At 38.1% G+C, this 24,923-nt stretch overlaps 1 protein-coding gene and 1 non-coding gene across 2 annotated transcripts in view; one reads left to right on the forward strand and one right to left on the reverse strand.

Annotated features, from left to right (window-relative positions):
- TEX11 (testis expressed 11) overlaps positions 1-24,923 on the forward strand; it is a 376,012-nt gene that overhangs the window by 190,651 nt on the left and 160,438 nt on the right. The gene's annotated exons all lie outside the window — the stretch shown is intronic.
- On the reverse strand, positions 23,077-23,149 carry TRNAG-CCC (transfer RNA glycine (anticodon CCC)). Its single transcript has one exon. It is a non-coding gene; the product is annotated as a tRNA-Gly (tRNA).

The raw sequence follows: 24,923 nt of genomic DNA on the forward strand, positions 1-24,923 counted from the left end.
GGTGATGGTGGCCTTTTAGAATGAGTTTGGGAGTGTTCCTCCCTGTGCTGTATTTTGGAAGAGTTTGAGAAGGTTAGATGTTAGCTCTTCTCTAAATGTTTGATAGAATTCTCCTGTGAAGCCATCTGGTCCTGGGCTTTTGTTTGTTGGAAGATTTTTAATCGCAGCCTCAATTTCATGCACCACAGTGAAGAGTAGCCCCTGCTCGCCGCAACTAGAGAAAGCCTATGCACAGCAATGAAAACCCAACACAGCCAAAAATAAATAAATTTAAACAAAAAATAAAAATGGGTGTTTTAAAGCTGCCAAATTTGTGGTAATTTGTTACAGCAGCAATATAAAATTAACACAATATCCCCATTGTTTCTGTAAATGAGGGGGTGGTAAGAGGCAGGGAAGAGGTTGGAATAAATAAACTTTAAGATTCACTTTTAGTTCTAAATTCTATGATTGCAGGATTCTCATTCAACTGCTAGTTTTTAAGCTAAAATCTAACAATCATAAATAGGGTGATACATAACACACACAAAAATACTTTAAAGGATACATACCATTATGGCAAAGCTACAGGTTTGGGGGACTCTGTAATGGCAAATCATCCTGCTAGATATTGAAATTGATTGTGCAACTACAAAACAAGTAGTTGCAACCAAAGCCAGGTTCTTCAGATGTAGCCTAAAATTAGGGTTCAGTGAAAAGCAGAGTATTCATACCTTTATATGGACAATGATTGTTATTATCAAACCAGAAGATCAGTGATGTCTGTATGCCTACTAGCACTATAATAATTTATAGTTCTTAGTCCATTAAGGAATCAGTTATTTACATTTCTTACACATTGCAAATTCACACAGTTCACTATATTTGGCAAATATACCCTTTGTTTTCCATGAAACTAACTCCAAGGAGCAGAAATTCTGATTCAATCTGTAAATTAATACTTAGTACATCCCTTAGAGATCTAACACTGCTTTAAATCAACCTCCAACTTTCTCTATGCAAGGTGGCACTGAGTTGATAATGACAGTTCTAGGTGACCTTCTCATTCACCTCTAGCAATTATGCAATGCATATATTTCAAATAAGTATACAATTTTATACATTTTGACATATAAATTATATGTCACACATATACATATATATGTATGTACATACATATAATATGTTCATATGCATGTTGTGGACATGTTTTCATAAGTGTTTATATACACATACACACATGTATGGGTATATGCACATACATATATGTATGTGTGTATACATGCATGCACAGTTATGAACTCATCATCACAATCAGCATAATGAACATAGTTATCACCCCCCAAAAGTTCCTCACAACCTTTTATAATTGCCCCTACCTTTCTTTTATCAGATAGCTATTGATCATTCATTAATCACTTAATGTTGCTATATATTAATTTGCATTTTCTTAAATTTTATATACATGGAATCAGAGTATTAATTCTTATTAGGCTGGTTTCTTTAACTCAGCATCATTACCTGAGGTCCATCCATGTTTTTACATCTATCAATAGTTCATTCCTTTTTATTGCTGAGTAATCTTCTGTTGTATGATTATGCTACAATTTGTTTATCCATTTTTTGAGAGACATTTTTGTTATTTCCAGTTTGGGGCTATTACAAATAAAGTTGCTGTGAACATTCACGTGCATGTCTTTGCCTCGACATATGCTTTGATTTTTCTTATTAAATACGTAGAAGTGAAATGGCTGGTTTGGATGGTAGGTTGGCATTTAATTTTTTAAAAAATTGCTAAGCTGTTTTCCAAAGTAGTTGTAGCATTTTACATTTCCACCAGTATGAAAGTTTCAGTTCCTCTATATCCTGATCCACATTTAGAATGGTCAGCCATTTTAATTTTAGATGAGATTGTGCACATTCAGGGTGGTATGGCCTAGACCAGCCTTTTTAATTTTAATGGGTTTGGAGTGGCATCTCTTTGTGGCTTTAATTTGCATTTTTATAATGACTAATAATGTTGAGCATATTTTCATGTGCTTATTTGTCATCTGTGTTTCCTTTTCTGTGAGGTGTCTATTCAAATCTTTTGCCCATTTAAAAAAATTGGGTTGTTTTCTTAATACTGAGTTAGAAAGTTCTTTATTTTGTAAACAAGATTGCTATCAGATAGAGGATTTGCAAATATTTTCTGCCAGTCTGTGGTTTGGATTTGCATTCTCTTAAAAGTTTTTGGAAGAATAGAAGTTTTTAATTTGATGATGTCCAGCTTATCAATTTTATTTCTCATGGATAATACTTTTGGTGTCATATCAAAGAATCTTTGCCTAACCCAGCTCACAAGTAATTTCTCTTATGTTTTCTGTTAGAAGTGTTGGTTCCAGGTTTTACATTTAGGTCTGTGATCCATTTGACTTGATTTTTGTATGTCTATGCATTCTTGGGATAAACCCCACTTGGTCATGATGTACTATACTTTTTTTATATAGTTGAATTTGATTTGGTAAAATATTGTTTAGAATTTTTGCATATATGTTCATGAGGTATATTGGTTAACAGTTTTATTTTCTTGTAATTTCTGTATCTGGGTTTTGTATTAGGATACTGCTGGTCTCATAGAATAAGTTGAGAACTATAATCTCCCTTTCAATTTTCTGAAAGAATTTATACTAAATTGGTATTATTTCGTCCTTAAAGATTTGGTGGAATTAAGCAGTAAAACGTTGGGGCCTGTAAGTTTCTTTAGTGGCAACATTTTTAACTCCATACTCAATTTCTTTAATAGATATAGCACTGTTTGGGTTATCTGTTTCTTCTTGTGTGAACTTGGGTCATTTCAGTCTTTCAAGGAATTTGTTTCGTTGAAGATATTAAATATATTGTCAGAAAGTTGTTCATAATATTCCCTTATTAAACTTTTAACATTTGTAAAAATCTGTGGTGATGTCAACTCTCTTCTTCTTGATATTGGTAATTTGTGTCTTCTCTCATTTTCCCCTGATCACTCTGGGATAGAGATTTATAAATTTTAATGATCTTCCCCAGGAACCAGATTTTGACTTCATTGATTTTTCTATTTTCTTTTTCATTGATTTTTGCTTTGATATTTATTGTGCTTACTTTGGGCTATATTTACTCTTATTCTTAGAGTTCCTTAAGGTAGAAGATGACATAGATTTCAGACCTCTCTTTTTTTCTCTAAGAATTTACTACTATTAATTTTCCATGAAGTACCACTTAAGCTGCATCCCACAAATTTTATATGTTGTTTCATTTTTATTCAGTTCTAAATACATTCAGATTTACCCTTTGATTTGCTTATATAGCCCATGGGTTATTCAGAAATATGTTGTTTATTTTCCAAATATTTGGGCATTTTCCCAAAGATCTTTCTGTTACTAATTTCTAATTTAATTCCATGTGGTCAGAGAACATACTTGATATAGTTTGAGTTTTTTTGGATTTACTAAGACTTGTGTTACAGACCAGAATATAATCTATTTTGGTAAATGTTCAATGTGCATTTGGAGAGAAGGTGTATTCTGCTGTTGTTGGGTAGATTTTTAAGTATCAGTATAGCTCTAGATTTGTTGTAGATGTTATTTATCAAGTTGAGAAGGTGGCCCTCTCTTCTACTTTGTTTTTTAAAAGATTTTTTTGATGTGGACCAGTTTTAAAGTCTTTATTGAATTTGTTACAATATCGCTTCTTTTTTATGTTTTGGTTTTTTGGCTGCAAGGCATGTGGGGTCTTAGCTCCCTGACCAGGGATTGAACCTGCATTGCCTGCAATGGAAGGCGAAGTCTTTTTTTTCTTTTCTGTGTGGAGGCATTATCGTTTATTTTTTTATTTTTTTATTTTTTTGCGGTACGCGGGCCTCTCACTGTTGTGGCCTCTCCCATTGCGGAGCACAGGCTCCGGACGCGCAGGCTCAGCGGCCGTGGCTCACGGGCCCAGCCGCTCCGCGGCATGTGGGATCTTCCCAGACTGGGGCACGAACCCGCGTCCCCTGCATCGGCAGGCGGACTCTCAACCACTGCGCCACCAGGGAAGCCCTATCGTTTATTTTTATTTGTTTTTTTTATAATTTTCTGTACATTACATATTTCTTCCAATTTAGTGACCATATGTTACTTTTATAATCAGAAAACAAAATAAAAGTTAACTAAAAAGGGAGGAAGAGATTAGAGCTTAGCTGTGCTTCTCTTAATAATGCAATGAGAAGATTCTAAAGAAGATAAAAGGAGCCCTGAAGCAAGATGGTGGAGTAGAAGGATGTGCTCTCACTCCCTCTTGCAAGAACACCAGAATCACAACTAGCTGCTGGACAGTCATCGACAGGAGGACACTGGAACTCACCAGAAAAGATTCCCCACATCCAAAGACAAAGGAGAAGCCACAATGAGATGGTTGGAGAGGCGCAATCACAGTAAAATCAAATCCCATTACTGCTGGATGGGTGACTCACAGACTGGAGAACACTTATACCACAGAAGTCCACCCACTGGAGTGAAGGTTCTGAGCCCCACGTCAGGTTTCCCAACCTCGGGGTCCAGCAACAGGAGGAGGAATTCCTAGACAAACAGACTTTGAAGCCTAGTGGGATTTGATTGCAGGACTTTGACAGGACTGGGGGAAACAGAGACTCCACTCTTGGAGGGCACACACAAAGTAGTGTGTGCATTGGGACCCAGGGGAAGGAGCAGTGAACCCAGGGGAGACTGAAGCAGACCTACCTGCTAGTGTTGGAGGGTCTCCTGCAGAGGCGGGGGCTGGCTGTGGCTCACCGTGAGGACAAGGACACTGGCAGCAGAAGTTCCGAGATGTACTCCTTGTAGTGACTCCTCCCAGAGTCTGCCATTAGCCCCACCAAAGAGCCCAGGTAGGCTCCAGAGTTGGGTTGCCTTGGGCCAAACAACCAACAGGGAGGGAACCCAGCCCTACCCATCAGCAGTCAAGTGGATTAAAGTTTTACTGAGCTATGCCCACCAAAACCACAGTCAGCTCTACCAACCACTAGTCCCTCCCATCAGGAAACTTGCACAAGCCTCATAGATAGCCATATCCACCAGAGGGCAGACAGCAGAAGCAAGAAGAACTACAATCCTGCAGCCTGTGGAACAAAAACCACATTCACAGAAAGATAGACAAGATGAAAAGGCAGAGGGCTATGTACCAGTTGAAGGAACAAGGTAAAACCCCAGAAAAACAACTAAATGAAGTGGAGATAGGTAACCTTCCAGAAAAAGAATTCAGAATAATGATAGTGAAGATGATGCAGGACCTTGGAAAAAGAATGAAGGCAAAGATCGAGAAGATTTAAGAAGTGTTTAACAAAGACCTAGAAGAATTAGAGAACAAACAAACAGATGAACAATACAATAACTGAAATGAAAACTACACTAGAAGGAATCAGTAGCAGAATAACTGAGGTAGAAGAATGGATAAGTGTCCTGGAAGACAGAATGGTGGAATTCAGTGCTGTGGAACAGAATAAAGAAAAAAGAATGAAAAGAAATGAAGACAACCTAACAGACCTCTGAGACAACATTAAACGCAATGACATTCTCATTATAGGGGGTCCCAGAAGGAGAAGAGAGAGAGAAAGGACCTGAGAAAATATTTGAAGAGATTATAGTCGAAAACTTCTCTCACATGGGAAAGGAAATAGCCACCCAAGTCCAGGAAGTGCAGCGAGTCCCATACAGGATAAATCCAAGAGAAACACGCAGAGACACATAGTAATCAAATTGGCCAAAATTAAAGGCAAAGAAAAATTACTGAAAGCAGCAAGTGAAAAACGACAACTAACATACAAGGGAATTCCCATAAGGTTGACAGCTGATTTCTCAGCAGAAACTCTACAAGCCAGAAGGCAGTGACATGATATACTTAAAGTGATGAAAGGGATAAACCTACAACCAAGATTACTTGACCCAGCAAGGATCTCATTCAGATTCAATGGAGAAATAAAAGCTTTACAGACAAGCAAAAGCTGAGAGAATTCAGCACCACTGAACCAGCTCTACAACAAATGTGAAAGGAACTTATCTAAGTGGGAAACACGAGAAGAAAAGGACATACAAAAACAATTAAGAAAATGGTCATAGGAATATACATATCAATATTTACCTTACACGTGAATGGATTAAATGCTCCAACCAAAAGACACAGGCTTGCTGAATGGATAGAAAAACAACACCCGTATATATGCTGTCTACAAGAGAGCCACTTCAGACCTAGGGACACATACAGACTGAAAGTGAGAGGATGGAAAAAGATATTCCATACCAATGGAAATAAAAGAAAGCTGGAGTAGCAATACTCATATCAGATAAAATAGACTTTAAAATAAAGAATGTTACAAGAGACAAGAAAGGACACTACATAATGATCAAGGGATCAATCCAAGAAGAAGATATAACAATTATAAATATATATGCACCCAACATAGGAGCACCTCAATACATAAGGCAACTGCTAACAGCTATAAAAGAGGAAATCGTCAGTAACACAATAATAGTGGGGGACTTCAACACCTCACTTACACCAATGGGCAGATCGTCCAAAATGAAAATAAATAAGGAAACAGAAGCTTTAAATGACACAATAGACCAGATAGGTTTAATATTTATCGGACATTCCATCCCAAAACAGCAGATTACACTTTCCTCTCAAGTGTGCACAGAACATTATCCAGGATAGATCACATCTTGGGTCACAAGTCAAGACTCAGTAAATTTAAGAAAATTGAAATAATATCAAGCATCTTTTCTGACCATAACGCAATGCTATGAGATTAGAAATGAATTACACGGAAAAAAACCCTAAAAAACACAAACACATGGAGGCTAAACAATACATTACTAAATAACCAAGAGATCACTGAAGAAATCAAAGAATACCTAGAGACTAATGACAATGAATACATGACAATCCAACACCTATGGGATGCAGCAAAAGTAGTTCGAAGACGGAAGTTTATAGCTATAAGAGCCTACCTCAAGAAACAAGAAAAATCTGAAATAAACAATCTAACCTTACACCTAAAGGAACTAGGGAAAGAAGAGCAAACAAAACCCAAAGTTAGCAGAAGGAAAGAAATCATAAAAATCAGAGCAGAAATAAATGAAATAGAAACAAAGAAAACAATAGCAAAGATCAATAAAACTAAAAACTGGTTCTTTGAGAAGATAAACAAAATTGATAAACCTTTAGCCAGACTCATCAAGAAAAGACCGAGAGGACTCAATAAAATTAGAAATGAAAAAGGAGAAGTTACAACAGACACCGCAGAAATACAAAGCATCCTAAGAGACTACTACAAGCAACTCTATGCCAATAAAATGGACAACCTGGAAGAAATGGACAAATTCTTAGAAAGGTATAACTTTTCAAGACTGAACCAGGAAGAAATAGGAAATATGAACAGACCAGTCACAAGTAATGAAATTGAAACTGTGGTTAAAAATCTTCCAACAAACAAAAGTCCAGGACCAGATGGCTTCACAGGTGAATTCTATCAAACATTTAGAGAAGAGCTAACACCCATCCTTCTCAAACTCTTCCAAAAAATTGCAGAGGAAGGAACACTCCCAAACTCATTCCACGAGGCCACCATCACCCTGATACCAAAACCAGACAAAGATACTACAAAAAAAGAAAATTACTGATTAATAACACTGTTAAAGATAGATGCAAAAATCCTCAACAAAATACTAGCAAACAGAATCCAACAACACATTAAAAGGATCATACACCATGATCAAGTGGAATTTATCCCAGGGATGCAAGGATTCTTCAATATACGCAAATCAATCAGTGTGATACACCATATTAACAAATTGAAGAATGAAAACCATATGATCATCTCAGTAGATGCACAAAAAGATTTTGAGAAAATTCAGCACCCATTTATGATAAAAACTCTCTAGACAGTGGGCATAGAGGGAACCTACCTCAACATAATAAAGGCAGTATACAACGAACCAACAGAAAACATCATTCTCAATGGTGAAATACTGAAAGCATTTCCTCTAAGATCAGGAAGAAGACAAGGATGTCCGCTCTCACCACTATTATTCAAGATAGTTTTGGAGGTCCTAGCCATGGCAATCAGAGAAGAAAAATAAAAGGAATCTAAATTGGAAGAGAAGAAGTAAAGCTGTCACTGTTTGCTGATGACATGATACTATACATAGAGAATCATAAAGATGCTACTAGAAAACTACTAGAGCTAATCAATGAATTTGGTAAAGTAGCAGGATACAAAATTAATGCACAGAAATCTCTTTCATTTCTATACACTAAGGATGAAAAATCTGAAAGAGTAAATAATGAAACACTCCCATTTGCCATTGCAACAAAGAGAATAAAATACCTAGGAATAAAGCTACCTAAGGAGACAATAGACCTGTATTCAGATAACTATAAGATGCTGATAAAAGAAATGAAAGATGATACAAACAGATGGAGAGAAATAACATGTTCTTGGATTGGAAGAATCAACATTGTGAAAATGACTCTACTACCCAAACCAATCTACAGATTCAGTGCAATACCTACCAGTGGCATTTTTCACAGAACTACCATTAAAAATTTCACAATTTGTATGGAAACGCAGAAGTCCCAGAATAGCCAAAGCAATCTTAAAAAGGAAAAACGGAGCTGGAGGAATCAGGCTCCCTGACTTCAAACTATACTACAAAGCTACAGTAATCAAATCAGCATGGTACTGGCACAAAATCAGAAATATAGATCAATGGAACAGGTTAGAAAGCCCATAAGTCACACACCAATGGTCAATTAATCTACAACAAGGCAAGAATCTACAATGGAGAATAGACAGTCTCTTCAATAAGTGGTGCTGGGAAAACTGTACAGCTAGCTACATGTAAAAGAATGAAATTAGAATACTCCATAACACCATACACAAAAATAAACTCAAAATGGATTAGAGACCTAAATGTAAGACTGGATACTATAAAACTCTTAGTGGAAAACGTAGGAAGAACCTTGTTTGACATAAATCACAGCAAGATCTTTTTTGATCCACCTCTTATAGTAATGGAAATAAAAACAAAAATAGACAAGTTCCACATAATGAAACTTCAAAGCTTTTGCACAGAAAAGGAATCCATTAACAAGATGAAAAGACAACCCTCAGAATGGGAGAACATATTTGCAAGCAAATCAATGGACAAAGGTAATCTCCAAAATATATAAATAGCTCATGCAGGTCAATATTAAGAAAACAAACAACCCAATCCAAAAATGGGCAGAAGACGTAAATAAACATTTCTCCAAAGAAGACATACAGATGGCCAAGAAGCACATGAAAAGTTGTTCAACATCACTAATTATTAGAGAAATGCAAATCAAAACTGTGAGGTACCACCTCACACCAGTTAGAATTGGCATCATCAGAAAATCTACAAACAGCAAATGCTCGAGAGTGTGTGGAGAAAAGGGAACCCTCTTGCACTGTTGGTGGGAATGTAAATTGTTATAGCCACTATGGAGAACAGTATGGAGGTGCCTTAAAAAACTAAAAATAAAATTACCATATGATCCAGAAATCCAACTACTGGGCATATACCCAGAGAAAACCACAATTCCAAAATGCACATGCACCCCAGTGTTCATTGCAGCACTATTTACAATAGCCAGGTCATGGAGGCAACCTAAATGCCCATCGACAGACGAATGGATAAGGAAGATGTGGTACATATATACAATGGAATATTACTCAGCCATAGAAAGGAATGAAATTGGGTCATTTTTTGAGACGTGGATGGATCTAGAGGCTGTCATATAGAGTGAAGTAAGTCAGAAAGAGAAAAAGAAATATCATATATTAACACATGTATGTGGAACCTGGAAAAATGGTACAGATGAACCAGTTTGCAGGGCAGAAATTGAGACACAGATGTAGAGAACAAATGTATGGACACCAAGAGGGGAAAGTGGCAGGGGGGCAGGGTGGTGGTGTGATGAATCTGGCGATTGGGATTGACATGTATACACTGAGGTGTATAAAATTGATGACTAATAAGAACCTGCTGTATAAAAAAATAAATAAAATAAAATTCAAAAATTAAAAAAAGAAAGAAAAATAAGCACAGCAGGAATAGGAACAAAGCCCAGGCAACTGGCCAGAACCTTCTGAGATAGAAAGAGCTCCTCCTGGGCTTCCCTGTTCTCGGGGCTCCCCAGGGTCTGTTGTTCCCTGCCTTCAGGAGGTGGATATTGCTCCTGGGTGTTTTTTTAATGTTTTGGTTTTTTGCCCACGAGGCATGTGGGATCTTAGCTCCCCAACTGGGGATTGGACCAACACTCCCTGTGTTAGAAGGTGAAGTCTTAACCACTGGACCACCAGGGAACTCCCTATTCTACCTTTTTGAGAGTTTTTTTAAAAATCGTGAAGCATTGTTGAGTTTTGTCAAATACTGTTTCTGTATCAGTTGATATGGTCATTTGATCTTTCTCCTTCAGTCTGTTAGTTTGGTGAATTTCAATTAATATTTTTCAAATATTGAACCTGCCTTGGACCCCTGAAATAAATCTCACTGGGTCGTGGTGTTACTTCTTTGAATATATTGCTTATTTCTGTTTGTTAATATTCTGTTAAGGATCTTTGCATCTCTATTCATGAGGGATATTGGTGTATAGTTTTATTATTTTGTACTGCTTTTGTCTGACTTCTCAGGCTAATACCATCTTGATAACATTAATCAGGAAATGTTCACTCCTATTTCTGGAAGGTATTGTATAGGTTTTAGTTCTTAAAAGTTTGGTAGAATTCTTCAGTGAAACTGTTTCAGTCTGGAACTTCTTTTTCAGGAGTTTTAAAATGATGAATTCAACTTCCTTAATAGTTACAGGGTTATTAATATTATATATTTTATACTGGTGAGTTGTTAGTGTTTTTCTGTTTGTTTTTGCTTTTGGGGGAAGTGGTTCATTTCATCTAAGTGGTTAAATTTCTGTGTGTGAAAGTGTTCATAGTGTTCCCTTATTATCCTTTTGATATGGGGTCTGTAATATCCCCTGTTTCATTCCAGATATTGGTAATTTGAGTCTAATCTTTTTATTTTTTAGTCTTGCTAGAGGTTTATTAATTTTATATGTATGTTTTTTAAAGAAACAGCTTCACTGTTTTCCCTTTTTTCTGTTTTTTTTTCTTTTAAAATTTTATTGATTTCTGCTCTTTACTCTTTCTGCTTGCTTTAGGTTTATTTTGCTCTTACTTTTCTGATTTCTTGATAGTGGGAGCTTAGCTTATTGATTTGAGACTTTCCTTCTTTTCTGATGTAAGCCTTTACTGATAAAAAAATTTCCCTCTCAGCACTGCTGTAGCTGTATCCTGCAAATTTTGATATACTGTGCTTTCATTTTAACTCAATTATCTTGTTTTTGATTTCTGTTTGATCCGTGTTGTCAGGGAGCACACTCTGTATGATTTCACTTCTTTTAAGTTTCTTAAGGTTTGTTATATAGCCCAGAATATAGTCAAGGTCTGTGGATACTTGAAAAGGTTATTTTGCTGCAGTTTGATGAAGTATTTTATAAATGTCATTTAGATATTAATTGATTAGTTGTTGAGTTGTTATATATCTTTGCTGTTTTTTGTCTAGTTCTTTGAATTTTTGAAAGAGTGTTGAAGTCTCCAACTCTAATTGTGGTTTGTCTATTTTTCCTTTTAGCTCTATCAGGTTTTGCTGCTTGTACTTTGCAACTGTGTGTGTGTGTGTGTGTGTGTACTCATTTAGGATTACTGTATCTTTTTATAGTAATAATCATGGCTAAGATGTATTACAATGAAAGGGTACAAAGCAAAATCATTAAAAGTAAAGTTAAAAGGCACTTGAAGCAAAGTCTGAAGGACATCAGGCACAAGCTTCCAAGAGTTCTCTCCCAGTGGAGGTGCACAGGACATGCTTAATTCCTCTAGCAAGTGTGACAGTGTGTGTGAACTGTTGTTTATCAGGGGTTCATTAGAGACTCAGTCCCCAAGACTTTAAATAGGGGCTGGTCATGTAGACACCTTTACCTAGCACATACCAAGATTCCAGACACTCAAAAGGGAAGTATATGTTTAATATAAACCATATTGTTTGCACATTCTAGGCATAGTTAAACAATCTTATTATTAAGGGTAAGTTTTATATCAGTGTAGGGAACTGTTTACCAGCTGAGTGACTAGTTGTCGGCCAAGCACCAACTTGGCAAGCAGGCTTTTTAAAGAATAGGCAGCCTCAGGCCTGCTATGTGAACTCTTCTCTACATGTTCTGCCATTTACTAACGTATATATTCTTACCAAGACATAAAGGTTCAACTGATGTATACACACTCCTAAGGCTGTAATTTCTGTAAATTAGTATTTCCAAGTCCTTTTTAATATGCCTATTTCAAGATTCTGTATATGTATTTATCTACATTTTTATTCTGTTACCCGAATTGGTTCTCTGGTTGTTCAGCCTCAAAACCTTGTCTCTCAGTTGCTTTCTTTTCTTTTAATATTTTAGTTTTTTCTCCTTCATTCTGTTTTCCCTCCATCAATTGTTTCTTCTTTCAATTGCATTTTAGTAAAAAAACCCTCATTTTCCTTTACTGCTAATGGTTTATTCACATAGCCTGAAAGAATGAAAGGGCCATCTCGTTTTCAGGAGGAGTTGCTGAGGGGGCTGTACCTTTCCCTCAGACCCCTGATGGGTGAGGGCTCCAGGGAAAGGATGAAAAGACACGTTGCCCATGTAACAGATCCCTGAGAACTCTCACCAAGAGGCCACGGCTATGGACAGGGGCCAGGTCTGGAGAGAGAAGGGAAGGCTGCTGAAAGAGTGGATCCAGTAGAGGCAACAGAGAGAGCCTGGATTTGTTGCTGTGGTCAGAGCCTGCACTGAGCTGTGAATGCCCTGAGTGTCATAGTTGGATGAAAGAATGGGCTTAAAGAAATGTGGAAGGGCCAGGACCTTACGTCTGCATTATTCTCTGTAGATAGAAAGGTTGAGGTCACCCCAGTGTTCTCCTCCTGCTTCAGTTACTAGACAGTGCCTTGAAAGTGGTGTGATGAATCTCAATGGCACGAAAAGGTGAAAGACCATGAGCAGGAAATTCACCAAGAGTCTTTACTGAGAACCAGAACCAGCAAACACCAGAAAAACTGCTCATGGAAAATAATGCTAAAAGCAAAAGGATTACAGTCAGGGACATTTATTGTATTGAATGATTTATTGATTGGCTAATTAATTGACCCAAGGCAGAAGAATGTTTACTGAAAAACTCCCAGGGGAAAAGAGGTTAATTACACAGTGAACAGAGGGCAGAATTTAAGGGACCAAGTCCTGGACAAAGTGGGGAGGGGCAGTCCAGGCCAAACAGGGAAGATTGGTCTTTAAGGGGAGGGACTACCTCTTCCCTGAGAGTGGGTGAGAAGAGGAAAGGGGATTTAGCATTTTCAGGTTTGCCCCTGGAAGTCTGAAGATATCTGTTCCAAAATATACTTTTATTGTCTTTGAAATCGAAGTCCAAGACACTGCTGTGCTTGAAGGAGTTAAATTTAAGCAGGAAGTGAGACTATAAAGATAAAGCTGTCAACATGCAGCCTGTTCTTTATCTTTTAATATATTGGGGCACATTTGGTTTAGGTACATCTAAAATTGTGTGTAGTTTAATTGTGTTGGTTTTCCCCCCAGCTTTATTGAGATATAATTGACATATAACATTGTGTAAGTTTAAGGTGTATAATGTAATGATTTATATATGTGTATATTACAAAATGATTACCAGAATAAGGTTAGTTAACATATTCATCACCTCACATATTTATATTTTTTTGTGGTCAGAATTTTTAATTTCTACTCTTAGCAACTTGCAAATATACAATACAGTGCTGTTAACTGTAGCCACCATTGTGACTGATCCTTTTAATTTGTTCTTGAATTTGGTTTGCTAATATTTCATTGCGGATTTTTGCATCTCTCTTCATCAGGGATATTGGTCTACAGTATCCTTTTATTGTAGTGTCCTTCTCTGACTTTGGTTTCAGGGTAATGGCTGACCTCATAAAATGAGTTTGGAAGTGTTTCCTCCTCTTAAATATTTTGGAAGATTTTGAGAAGGATTGGCATTAATTCTTCTTTAAATGTTTGGTAGAATTCCCTAGTGAAACCATCTGGTCCTAGGCTTTTCTGTGTGGAAAATTTTTGATTACTGCTTCAATCTCCTTAGTCGTTATTAGTCTCTTCAGATTTTCTGTTTCTTCATGATTCAGTCTTAGTATGTTGCATTTCTTCTAGGCTGTCCAATTTTTTGGCAGACAGTTATTCATAGTAGCCTCCTGTGATCCACTGTATTTCTGTGGCATCAGCTGTAATCTCATCTCCTTCATTTATAATTTTACTTGGTTCCTTTCTCTTTCTTTCTTGGTTGTCTAACTAGAAGTTTGTCTATCTTTTCCTATTCTCTAGTTCATTTACTTCTGCTCTAATCTTTATTATTTCCTTTCTTCTGCTAACTTTGGTCTTAGTGTGTTCTTCATTTTCTAGTTCCTCATCATGTAAGGTTAGGTTGTTTATTTGAGATTATTTCTTTTTTCTTGATGTATGTGCTGTCATTATAAACTCTTAGAATTGCTTTTGTGCATTCCATAAGTTGTGGTAGACTGTGTTTCTATTTTCATTTGTCTCAAGATACATATTTTTATATCCCTTTTGATTTCTTCTTTGATCTATTGGTTTTTAGGAAGTGTGTTAATTTCCATGTATTTGTGAATTTTCCATGATTTCTAGTTTCATTCATTGTGGTTGGAAAAGATACTTGATATAATTTCCATCTTCTTGAATTTGTGAGACTCATTTCATGGCCTAACATATGGTCTATCCTAGAAACTGTCCCATGTGCACTTGAGAAGAATGTGTATTCTGCTGCTGAAGGATGGAATATTCTGTATATGTAGCTGTTAGGTCCATTTGGCCGATATTTTTGTTCAAATCCACTGTTTCCTTATTGATATTCTAGATGATGTATCCATTGAATTCAGTTGGATCTGTTCATTAGTGTATTTTTAAAATTCTCCCTTCAGTACCGTTGGTATTTGTTTTATATATTTAGTTGTTCTGATCTTGACTACATAAATATGTATAATTTTTATATTTTCTTGAGGGATTGACCCCTTTATCATTATGTAATCACCTTCTTTGTCTCTTTTGACTATTTTTAACTTAAAGTCTATTTCCATAAATGGAGTATAGCTACCTATGCTTTCTTTTTGTTACCATTTGCTTGAAATGTCTTTTTCCTTCTATTCATTTGCAGTCTGTGTGTGTCTTTAACACTAAAGCGAGTCTCCTTTAGGCAGCATAACATTGGATCTTTTTTTTTTTTTTTTTTTTTTTTTAACATCTTTATTGGAGTATAATTGTTTTACAATAGTGTGTTAGTTTTCCCTCTACAACAAACTAAATCAGTTATACATACACACATGCTCCCACATCTCCTCCCTCTTGCATCACCCTCTCTCCCACCCTCCCTATCCCACCCCTCCAGGCGGTCACACAGCACAGAGGTGATCTCCCTGTGCTATGCAGCAGCTTCCCACCAGCTATCTAATTTACATTTGATAGTGTATATATGTCCCTGCCACTCCCCCACTTCGTCACAGCCCACCCCTCCCCCTCCCCATATCCTCAAGTCCATGATCGAGTAAGTCTGTGATTTATTCCCGTCCTACCACTAACCTCTTCATGACATTTTTTTCCCTTAGAGTCCATATATATGTGTTAGCATACGGTATTTGTTTTTCTCCTTCTGACTTACTTCACTCTGTATGACAGACTCCAGGTCCATCCACCTCATTATAAATAACTCAGTTTCATTTCTTTTTATGGCTGAGTAATATTCCATTGTATATATGTGCCACATCTTCTTTATCCATTCATCTGTTGATGGACACTTAGGTTGCTTCCATGTCCTGGCTATTGTAAATAGAGCTGCAATGAACATTTTGGTACATGAGTCTTTCTGAATTATAGTTTTCTCAGGGTATATGCCCAGTAGTGGGATTGCTGGGTCGTATGGTAGTTCTATTTGTAGTTTTTTAAGGAACCTCCATACTGTTCTCCATAGCGGCTGTATCAATTTACATTCCCACCAGCAGTGCAAGAGGGTTCCCTTTTCTCCACACCCTCTCCAGCATTTATTGTTTCTAGAGTTTTTGATGATGGCCAATCTGACCGGTGTGAGATGATATCTCATTGTAGTTTTGATTTGCATTTCTCTAATGATTAATGAGGTTGAGCATTCTTTCATGTGTTTGTTAGCAATCTGTATATCTTCTTTGGAGAAATGTCTATTTAGTTCTTCTGCCCATTTTTGGATTGGGTTGTTTGTTTTTTTGTTATTGAGCTGCATGAGTTGCTTATAAATTTTGGAAATTAATCCTTTGTCAGTTGCTTCATTTGCAAATATTTTCTCCCATTCTGAGGGTTGTCTTTTGGTCTTGTTTATGGTATCCTTTGCTGTGCAAAAGCTTTTAAGTTTCATTAGGTCCCATTTGTTTATTTGTGTTTTTATTTCCATTTCTCTAGGAGATGGGTCAAAAAGGATCTTGCTGTGATTTATGTCGTATAGTGTTCTGCCTATGTTTTCCTCTAAGAGTTTGATAGTGTCTGGCCTTACATTTAGGTCTTTAACCCATTTTGAGTTTATTTTTGTGTGTGGTGTTAGGGATTGTTCTAATTTCATACTTTTACATGTAGCTGTCCAGTTTTCTCAGCACCACTTATTGAAGAGGCTGTCTTTTCTCCACTGTATATCCTTCCCTCCTTTATCAAAGATAAGGTGACCATATGTGTGTGGGTTTATCTCTGGGCTCTCTATCCTGTTCCATTGATCTATATTTCTGTTTTTGTGCCAGTACCATATTGTCTTGATTACTGTAGCCTTGTAGTAGAGTCTGAAGTCAGGGAGCCTAATTCCTCCAGCTCCATTTCTCGTTCTCAAGATTGCTTTGGCTATTCGGGGTCTTTTGTGTTTCCATACAAATTGTGAAATTTTTTGTTCTAGTTCTGTAAAAAATGCCAGTGGTAATTTGATAGGGATTGCATTGAATCGGTAGATTGCTTTGGGTAGTAGAGTCATTTTCACAATGTTGATTCTTCCAATCCAAGAACATGGTATATTTCTCCACCTATTTGTATCATCTTTAATTTCTTTCATCAGTGTCTTATAGTTTTCTGCATACAAGTCTTTTGTCTCCTTAGGTAGGTTTATTCCTAGATATTTTATTCTTTTTGTTGCAATGGTAAATGGGAGCGTTTTCTTAATTTCACTCTCAGATTTTTCATCATTAGTGTATAAGAATGCCAGAGATTTCTGTGCATTAATTTTGTATCCTGCAACTTTACCAAATTCATTGATTAGCTCTAGTAGTTTTCTGGTAGCATCCTTAGGATTCTCTATGTATAGTATCATGTCATCTGCAAACAGTGACAGCTTTACTTCTTCTTTTCCTATTTGGATTCCTTTTATTTCTTTTTCTTCTCTGATTGCTGTGGCTAGAACTTCCAAAACTATGTTGAATAAGAGTGGTGAGAGTGGGCAACCTTGTCTTGTTCCTGATCTTAGTGGAAATGGTTTCAGTTTTTCACCATTGAGAACGATGCTAGCTGTGGGTTTGTCATATATGGCCTTTATTATGTTGAGGAAAGTTCCCTCTATGCCCACTTTCTGCAAGGTTTTTATCATAAATGAGTGTTGAATTTTGTCAAAAGCTTTCTCTGCATCTATTGAGATGATCATATGGTTTTTCTCCTTCAGTTTGTTGATATGGTGTATCACATTGATTGATTTGCGTATATTGAAGAATCCTTGCATTCCTGGGATAAACCCCACTTGATCATGGTGTATGATCCTTTTAATGTGCTGTTGGATTCTGTTTGCTAATATTTTGTTGAGGATTTTTGCATCTATGTTCATCAGTGATATTGGCCTGTAGTTTTCTTTCTTTGTGACGTCTTTGTCTGGTTTTGGTATCAGGGTGATGTTGGCCTCATAGAATGAGTTTGGGAGTGTTCCTCCCTCTGCTATCTGTTGGAAGAGTTTGAGAAGGATAGGTGTTAGCTCTTCTCTAAATGTTTGATAGAATTCGCCTGTGAAGCCATCTGGTCCTGGACTTTTGTTTGCTGGAAGATTTTTAATCACAGTTTCAATTTCAGTGCTTGTGATTGGTCTGTTCATATTTTCTATTTCTTCCTGGTTCAGTCTCGGCAGCTTGTGCATTTCTAAGAATTTGTCCATTTCTTCCAGGTTGTCCATTTTATTGGCATACAGTTGCTTGTAGTAATCTCTAATAATCTTTTGTATTTCTGCAGTGTCAGTTGTTATATCTCCTTTTTCATTTCTAATTCTATTGATTTGAGTCTTCTCCCTTTTATTCTTGATGAGTCTGGCTAATGGTTTATCAATTTTATTTATCTTCTCAAAGAACCAGCTTTTAGTTTTATTGATCTTTGCTATTGTTTCCTTCACTTCTTTTTCATTTATTTCTGATCTGATCTTTATGATTTCTTTCCTTCTACTAAATTTGGGGGTTTTTTGTTCTTCTTTCTCTAATTGCTTTAAGTGCAAAGTTAGGTTGTTTATTCGAGATGTTTCCTGTTTCTTAAGGTATGATTGTATTGCTATAAACTTGCCTCTTAGAACTGCTTTTGCTGTATCCCATAGGTTTTGGGTCGTTGTGTCTCCATTGTCATTTGTTTCTAAGTATTTTTTGATTTCCTCTTTGATTTCTTCAGTGATCACTTCGTTATTAAGTAGTGTATTGTTTAGCCTCCATGTGTTTGTATTTTTTACAGATCTTTTCCTATAATTGATATTTAGTCTCATAGCGTTGTGGTCGGAAAAGATACTTGATACGATTTCAATTTTCTTAAATTTGCCAAGGCTAGATTTGTGACCCAATATATGATCAATCCTGGAGAATGTTCCATGAGCACTTGAGAAAAATGTGTATTCTGTTGTTTTTGGATGGAATGTCCTATAAATATCAATTAAGTCCATCTTGTGTAATGTATCATTTAAAGCTTGTGTTTCCTTATTTATTTTCATTTTGGATGATCTGTCCATTGGTGAAAGTGGGGTGTTAAAGTCCCCCATTATAATTGTGTTGCTGTCGATTTCCCCTTTTAAGGCTGTTAGTATTTGCCTTATGTATTGAGGTGCTCCTATGTTGGGTGCATAAATATTTACAATTGTTATATCTTCTTCATGGATCGATCCCTTGATCATTATGTAGTGTCCTTCTTTGTCTCTTGTAATAGTCTTTATTTTAAAGTCTATTTTGTCTGATATGAGAATTGCTACTCCAGCTTTCTTCTGATTTCCATTTGCATGGAATATCTTTTTCCATCCCCTTACTTTCAGTCTGTATGTGTCCCTAGGTCTGAAGTGGGTCTCTTGTAGACAGCATATATATGGGTCTTGTTTTTGTATCCATTCAGCCAGTCTGTGTCTTTTGGTGGGAGCATTTAATCCATTTACATTTAAGGTAATTATCGATATGTATGTTCCTATTACCATTTACTTGTTTCGGGTTGTTCTTGTAGGTCTTTTCCTTCTCTTGTGTTTCTTGCCTAGAGAAGTTCCTTTAGGATTTGTTGTAGAGCTGGTTTGGTGGTGCTGAACTCTCTCAGTTTTTGCTTGTCTGTAAAGGTTTTAATTTCTCCATCAAATCTGAATGAGATTCTTGCTGGGTAGAGTAATCTTGGTTGTAGGTTTTTTTCCTTCATCACTTTAAATATGTCCTGCCACTCCCTTCTGGCTTGTAGAGTTTCTGCTGAAAGATCAGATGTTAATCTTATGGGGATTCCCTTGTGTGTTATTTGTTGTTTTTCCCTTGCTGCTTTTAATATGTTTTCTTTGTATTTAATTTTTGACAGTTTGATTATTATGTGTCGTGGCGTGTTTCTCCTTGGATTTATCCTGTATGGGACTCTCTGTGCTTCCAGGACTTGATTAACTATTTCCTTTCCCATATTAGGGAAGTTTTCAACTATAATCTCTTCAAATATTTTCTCAGTCCCTTTCTTTTTCTCTTCTTCTTCTGGGACCCCTATAATTCGAATGTTGGTGCGTTTAATGTTGTCCCAGAGATCTCTGAGACTGTCCTCAGTTCTTTTCACTCTTTTTTCTTTCTTCTGCTCTGCAGTAGTTATTTCCACTATTTTATCTTCCAGGTCACTTATCCGTCCTTCTGCCTCAGTTATTCTGCTATTGATCCCATCTAGAGTATTTTTAATTTCATTTATTGTGTTGCTCATCGTTGCTTGCTTCCTCTTTATTTCTTCTAGGTCCCTGTTAACTGTTTCTTGCAAATTGTCTATTCTATTTCCAAGATTTTGCATCATCTTCACCATCATTATTCTAAATTCTCTTTCAGGTAGATTGGCTATTACCTCTTCATCTGTTAGGTCTGGTGTGTTTTTATCTTGCTCCTTCATCTGTTGTGTGTTTTTCTGTCTTCTCATTTCGCTTATCTTACTGTGTTTGAGGTCTCCTTTTTGCACGCTGCAGGTTCGTAGTTCCTGTTGTTTTTGGTGGCTGTCCCCAGTGGCTGAGGTTGATTCAGTGGGTTGAGTAGATTCCCTGGTTGGGGGGACTAGTGCCTCTGTTCTGGTGGATGAGGCTGGATCTTGTCCTTCTGGTGGGCAGGTCCTCGTCTGGTGGTGTGTTTGGGGATGTTGGTAACCTTATTATGATTTTAGGCAGTCTCTCTGCTAATGGATGGGGCTGTAGACCTGTCTTGCTCTTTGTTGGGGATAGGGTGTCCAGCACTGTTCTTTGCTGGTCCTTGAGTGAAGCTGGGTCTTGGTGTTGAGATGGAGGTCTCTGGGAGATTTTCGCCGTCTGATATTACGTGGAGCTCGGAGGTCTCTTGTGGACTAGTGTCTTGAGGTTGGTTCTCCCACCTCAGGGACACCGCCCTGGTGCCTGGCTGGGGTGCCAAGAACCTTTAATCCACACGGCTCAAAATAAAAGGTAGAATAAATAGAGAGGAAAGAAAAGGAAGGAAGGAGGGAGGGAGGGAAGGAAGGAAGAAAGGAAGGAAGAAATGAAGGAAGGAAGCAAGAAAGCAAGGACGGAAGGTACAGAGGAAGAAAGGGAGGAAGGAAGAGAGGAAGGGAGGAAAGAAGGGGGAAGGAAGGAAGAAAGGAGGGAAGGAGGGAAGAAAGGAAGAAAGAAAGGGAGAAGACAGAGTAGTATAAAGTATAGTTATTAAAATAAAAAATAATTATTACGAAGAAAAATTTCCTTTTAAAAAACAAAAAACAAAAAAAAAACAAAAAAACACAAAAAAAACACAAAAAAACAAACAAACAAACAAAAAACAGAAAAATGGGTCGGTCTAACCCTAGGACAAATGGTGCAAGCAAAGCTATATAGACAAAATCGCACACAGCAGCACACACATACAGACCCACAAAAAGAAAAAAAAAGGGGAAAATAATAGTATATCTTGCTCCCAAAGTCCACCTCCTCAACTTGGGATGATTCGTTGTCTATTCAGGTTTTCAACAGATGCAGGGCACTTCAAGTTGATTGTGGAGCTTTAATCCGCCGCTTCTGAGGCTGTTGGGAGAGATCTCCCCCTCTCCTCTCTGTTCGCACAGCTCCTGGGGTTCAGTTTTGGACTTGGTCCCGCCTCTGCGTGTAGGTTGTCCGAGGGCGACTGCCCTTCGCTCAGACAGGACGATGTTAAAGGAGCAGTTGATTCGGGGGCTCCAGCTCACTCAGGCTGGGGGGAGGGAGTGGCACGGGGGCGGGGCGAGTCCGCGACGTCAGAGGCCGACGTGACGCTGCACAGGCCCAAGGCGCGCCGTGCGTTCTCCCGGGGAAGCTGTCCCTGGATCCCGGGACCCCGGCAGTGGCGGACTACACGGGCTCCCGGGAGGGCCGGTGTGGAGAGTGACCTGTGCTCACACACAGGCCTCTTGGTGGTGGCAGCAGCAACCTTAGCGTCCGACACCCGTCTCTACTGTCCGTGCCGACAGCCGCGGCTCGCGCCTGTTTCTGGAGCTCCTCTACGCGGTGCTCTTAATCCCCTCACCTCACACCCGAGGAAGCAAAGAGGCAAGAAAAAGTCTCTTGTCTCTTCGGCAGCTCCGCGCCCGCTTCTGGAGCTCCTTTAAGCGACGCACTTAATCCCCTCTCCTCGCGCCCAGGCAGCAAAGAGGGAGGAAAAGGTCTCTTGCCTCTTCGGCAGCTCCAGACTTCTCCCGAACTCCCTCCCGGCCAGCCGTGGCGCACTAGCCCCCTTCAAGCTGTCTTCACTCTGCCAACTCCAGACCTTTCCCTGGGATCCGACTGAAGCCCGAGCCTCAGCTCCCGGCCCCGCCCGCCCCGGCGGGCGAGCAGACAAGCCTCTCGGGCTGGTGAGCGCCGGTCGGCACCGATCCTCTGCGGGAATCTCTCCGCTTTGCCCTCCGCACCCCTGTGGCTGAGCTGTCCTCCGCGGCTCCGGAGCTTCCCCCTCCGGCGCCCGCAGTCTCCGCCCGCGAAGGGGCCTCTAGTGTGTGGGAGTCTTTCCTCCTTCTCGGCTCCCTCCCACTGGCATAGGTCCCGTCCCTATTCTTTTGTCCCTGTTTATTCTTTTTTCTTTTGCCCTACCCAGATATGTGGGGAGTTTCTTGCCTTTTTGGAGGTCCGAGGTCCTCTGCCAGCGTTCGGTGGGTGCTCTACAGGAGAAGCTCCACGTGTAGATGTATTTCTGATGTCTCTGTGAGGAGGAAGGAGATCTCCGCGTCTTACTCTTCCGCCATCTTTAAGCCGTCTCTCCTGGATCTTTTTAAAAAAATTGAAGTATAGTTGATTTACAATAGTGTGTTGGTTTCAGGTGTACAGGAAAATGATTCAGTTTTATATATGTATATATTTTCAGACTATTTTCCATTATAAGTTTATTTATTTATTTGACTGCTCTGGGTCTTAGTTGTGGCATGCAAGATCTTTGTTGCCACGTGCGGAATCTTTGTTGCAGCATGTGGGATCCTTAGTTACGGCATGCAGGATCTTTAGTTGTGGTGTGCAGGATCTAGTTCCCTGACCAGGGATTGAACCCAGGCCCCCTGCATTGGGAGTGCAGAGTCTTAACCACTGGACCACCAGGGAAGTCCCTCCATTATAAGTTATTACAAGATATTGAATATAATTCCCTGTGTTATATAGTAACTCATTGTTGATTATCCATTTTGTGTAGAGCAGTTTGTATCTGTTAGTCCCATACTCCTAATTTATCTGTCACCCTCTCCCTTTCCCCTTTAGTAACCATAAGTTTCTTTTTTAGGTCTGTGAGTATGTTTCTGTTTTGAATATAGATTCATTAGTATTACTTTGTAGCTTCCACAAATAAGTGATATGTAAAATGTGTCTTTCTCTGCTTGACTTACTTCACTTAGTGATTTTTGCTAGGTCCATCCATGTTGCTGCAGATGGCAATATTTCATTCTATTTTTTTCTTACCTTGTACAAAATAATAGCCCTTACTATTCATTGAGAAATTTTTTAACATCTTTATTGGACTATAATTGCTTTATAATGTTGTGTTTCTGTTGTATAACAAAGTGAATCAGCTATATGTATACATATATCCCCATATCCCTTCCCTCTTGTGTTTCCCTCCCACCCTCCTTATCCCACTCCTCTATGTGGTGACAAAGCACCGAGCTGATCTCCCCGTGTAATGCAGCTGATTCCCACTAGCTATCTATTTTACATCTGGTAGTATATATACATCCATGCTACTCTCTCACTTCATCGTAGCTTACCCTTCCCCCACCCCATGTCCAGAAGTCCATTCTCTATGTCTGCATCTTTATTCCTGCTTCTAGGTGCATCAGAACTATTTTTTTTAGATTCCACATATGTTTTAGATACTGTATGCGTTAGCATATGGTATTTGTTTTTCTCTTTCTGACTTACTTTACTCTGTATAACAGAATCTAGGTCCATCCATCTCACTACAAATAACTCCATTTTGTTTCTTTTTATGGCTGAGTAATATTCCATTGTATATATGTACCACATCTTCTTTATCCATTTATCTGTCAATGGACAGTTAGGTTACTTCCATGTCCTGGCTATTGTAAATAGTGCTGCAATGAACATTGTGGTACATGACTCTTTTTGAATTATGGCTTTCTCAGGGTATATGCCCAGGAGTGGGATTGCTGGATCATATGGTAGCTCTATTTTCCGTTTTTTAAGGATCCTCCATACTGTTCTCCATAGTGGCTGTACCAGTTTACATTCCCACCAGCAGTGTAAGAGGGTTCCCTTTTAGGCACATCCTCTCCAGCATTTATTACTTGTAGACTTTTTGATGATGGCCATTTTGACTGGTGTGAGGTGATACCTCATTGTAGTTTTGATTTTCATTTCTCTAATAATTAGTGATGTTGAGCATCTTTTCATGTGGTTTTTAGCCATCTGTATGTTTTCTTTGGAGAAATGTCTATTTAGATCTTCTGCCCATTTTTTGATTGAGTACTTTGTTTTTCTGATATTGAGCTGTGTAAGCTGTTTGTATATTTTGGAGATTAATCCCTTGTCAGTTGCTTTGTTTTCAAATATTTTCTGCCATTCTGAGGGTTGTCTTTTAGTTTTGTTTATGGTTTCCTTTGCTGTACAGAAGCTTTTAAGTTTAATAAGATCACATTTGTTTATTTTTGTTTTTATTTTCATTGCTCTAGGAGGTGGATCAAAAAAGATCTTGCTACTGTTTATGTCAAAGAGTCTCTGCCTATGTTTTCCTGTAAGAGTTTTATAGTATCCAGCATTACATTTAGGTCTTTAATCCATTTTGAGTTTTTGTGTACGGTGTTAGCAAATATTCTAATTTCATTCTTTTACATATAGCTGTCCAGTTTTCCCAGCACCACTTATT

This window comes from Kogia breviceps, chromosome X (assembly GCF_026419965.1).
Source record: "Kogia breviceps isolate mKogBre1 chromosome X, mKogBre1 haplotype 1, whole genome shotgun sequence".
Taxonomy (NCBI): domain Eukaryota; kingdom Metazoa; phylum Chordata; class Mammalia; order Artiodactyla; family Physeteridae; genus Kogia; species Kogia breviceps.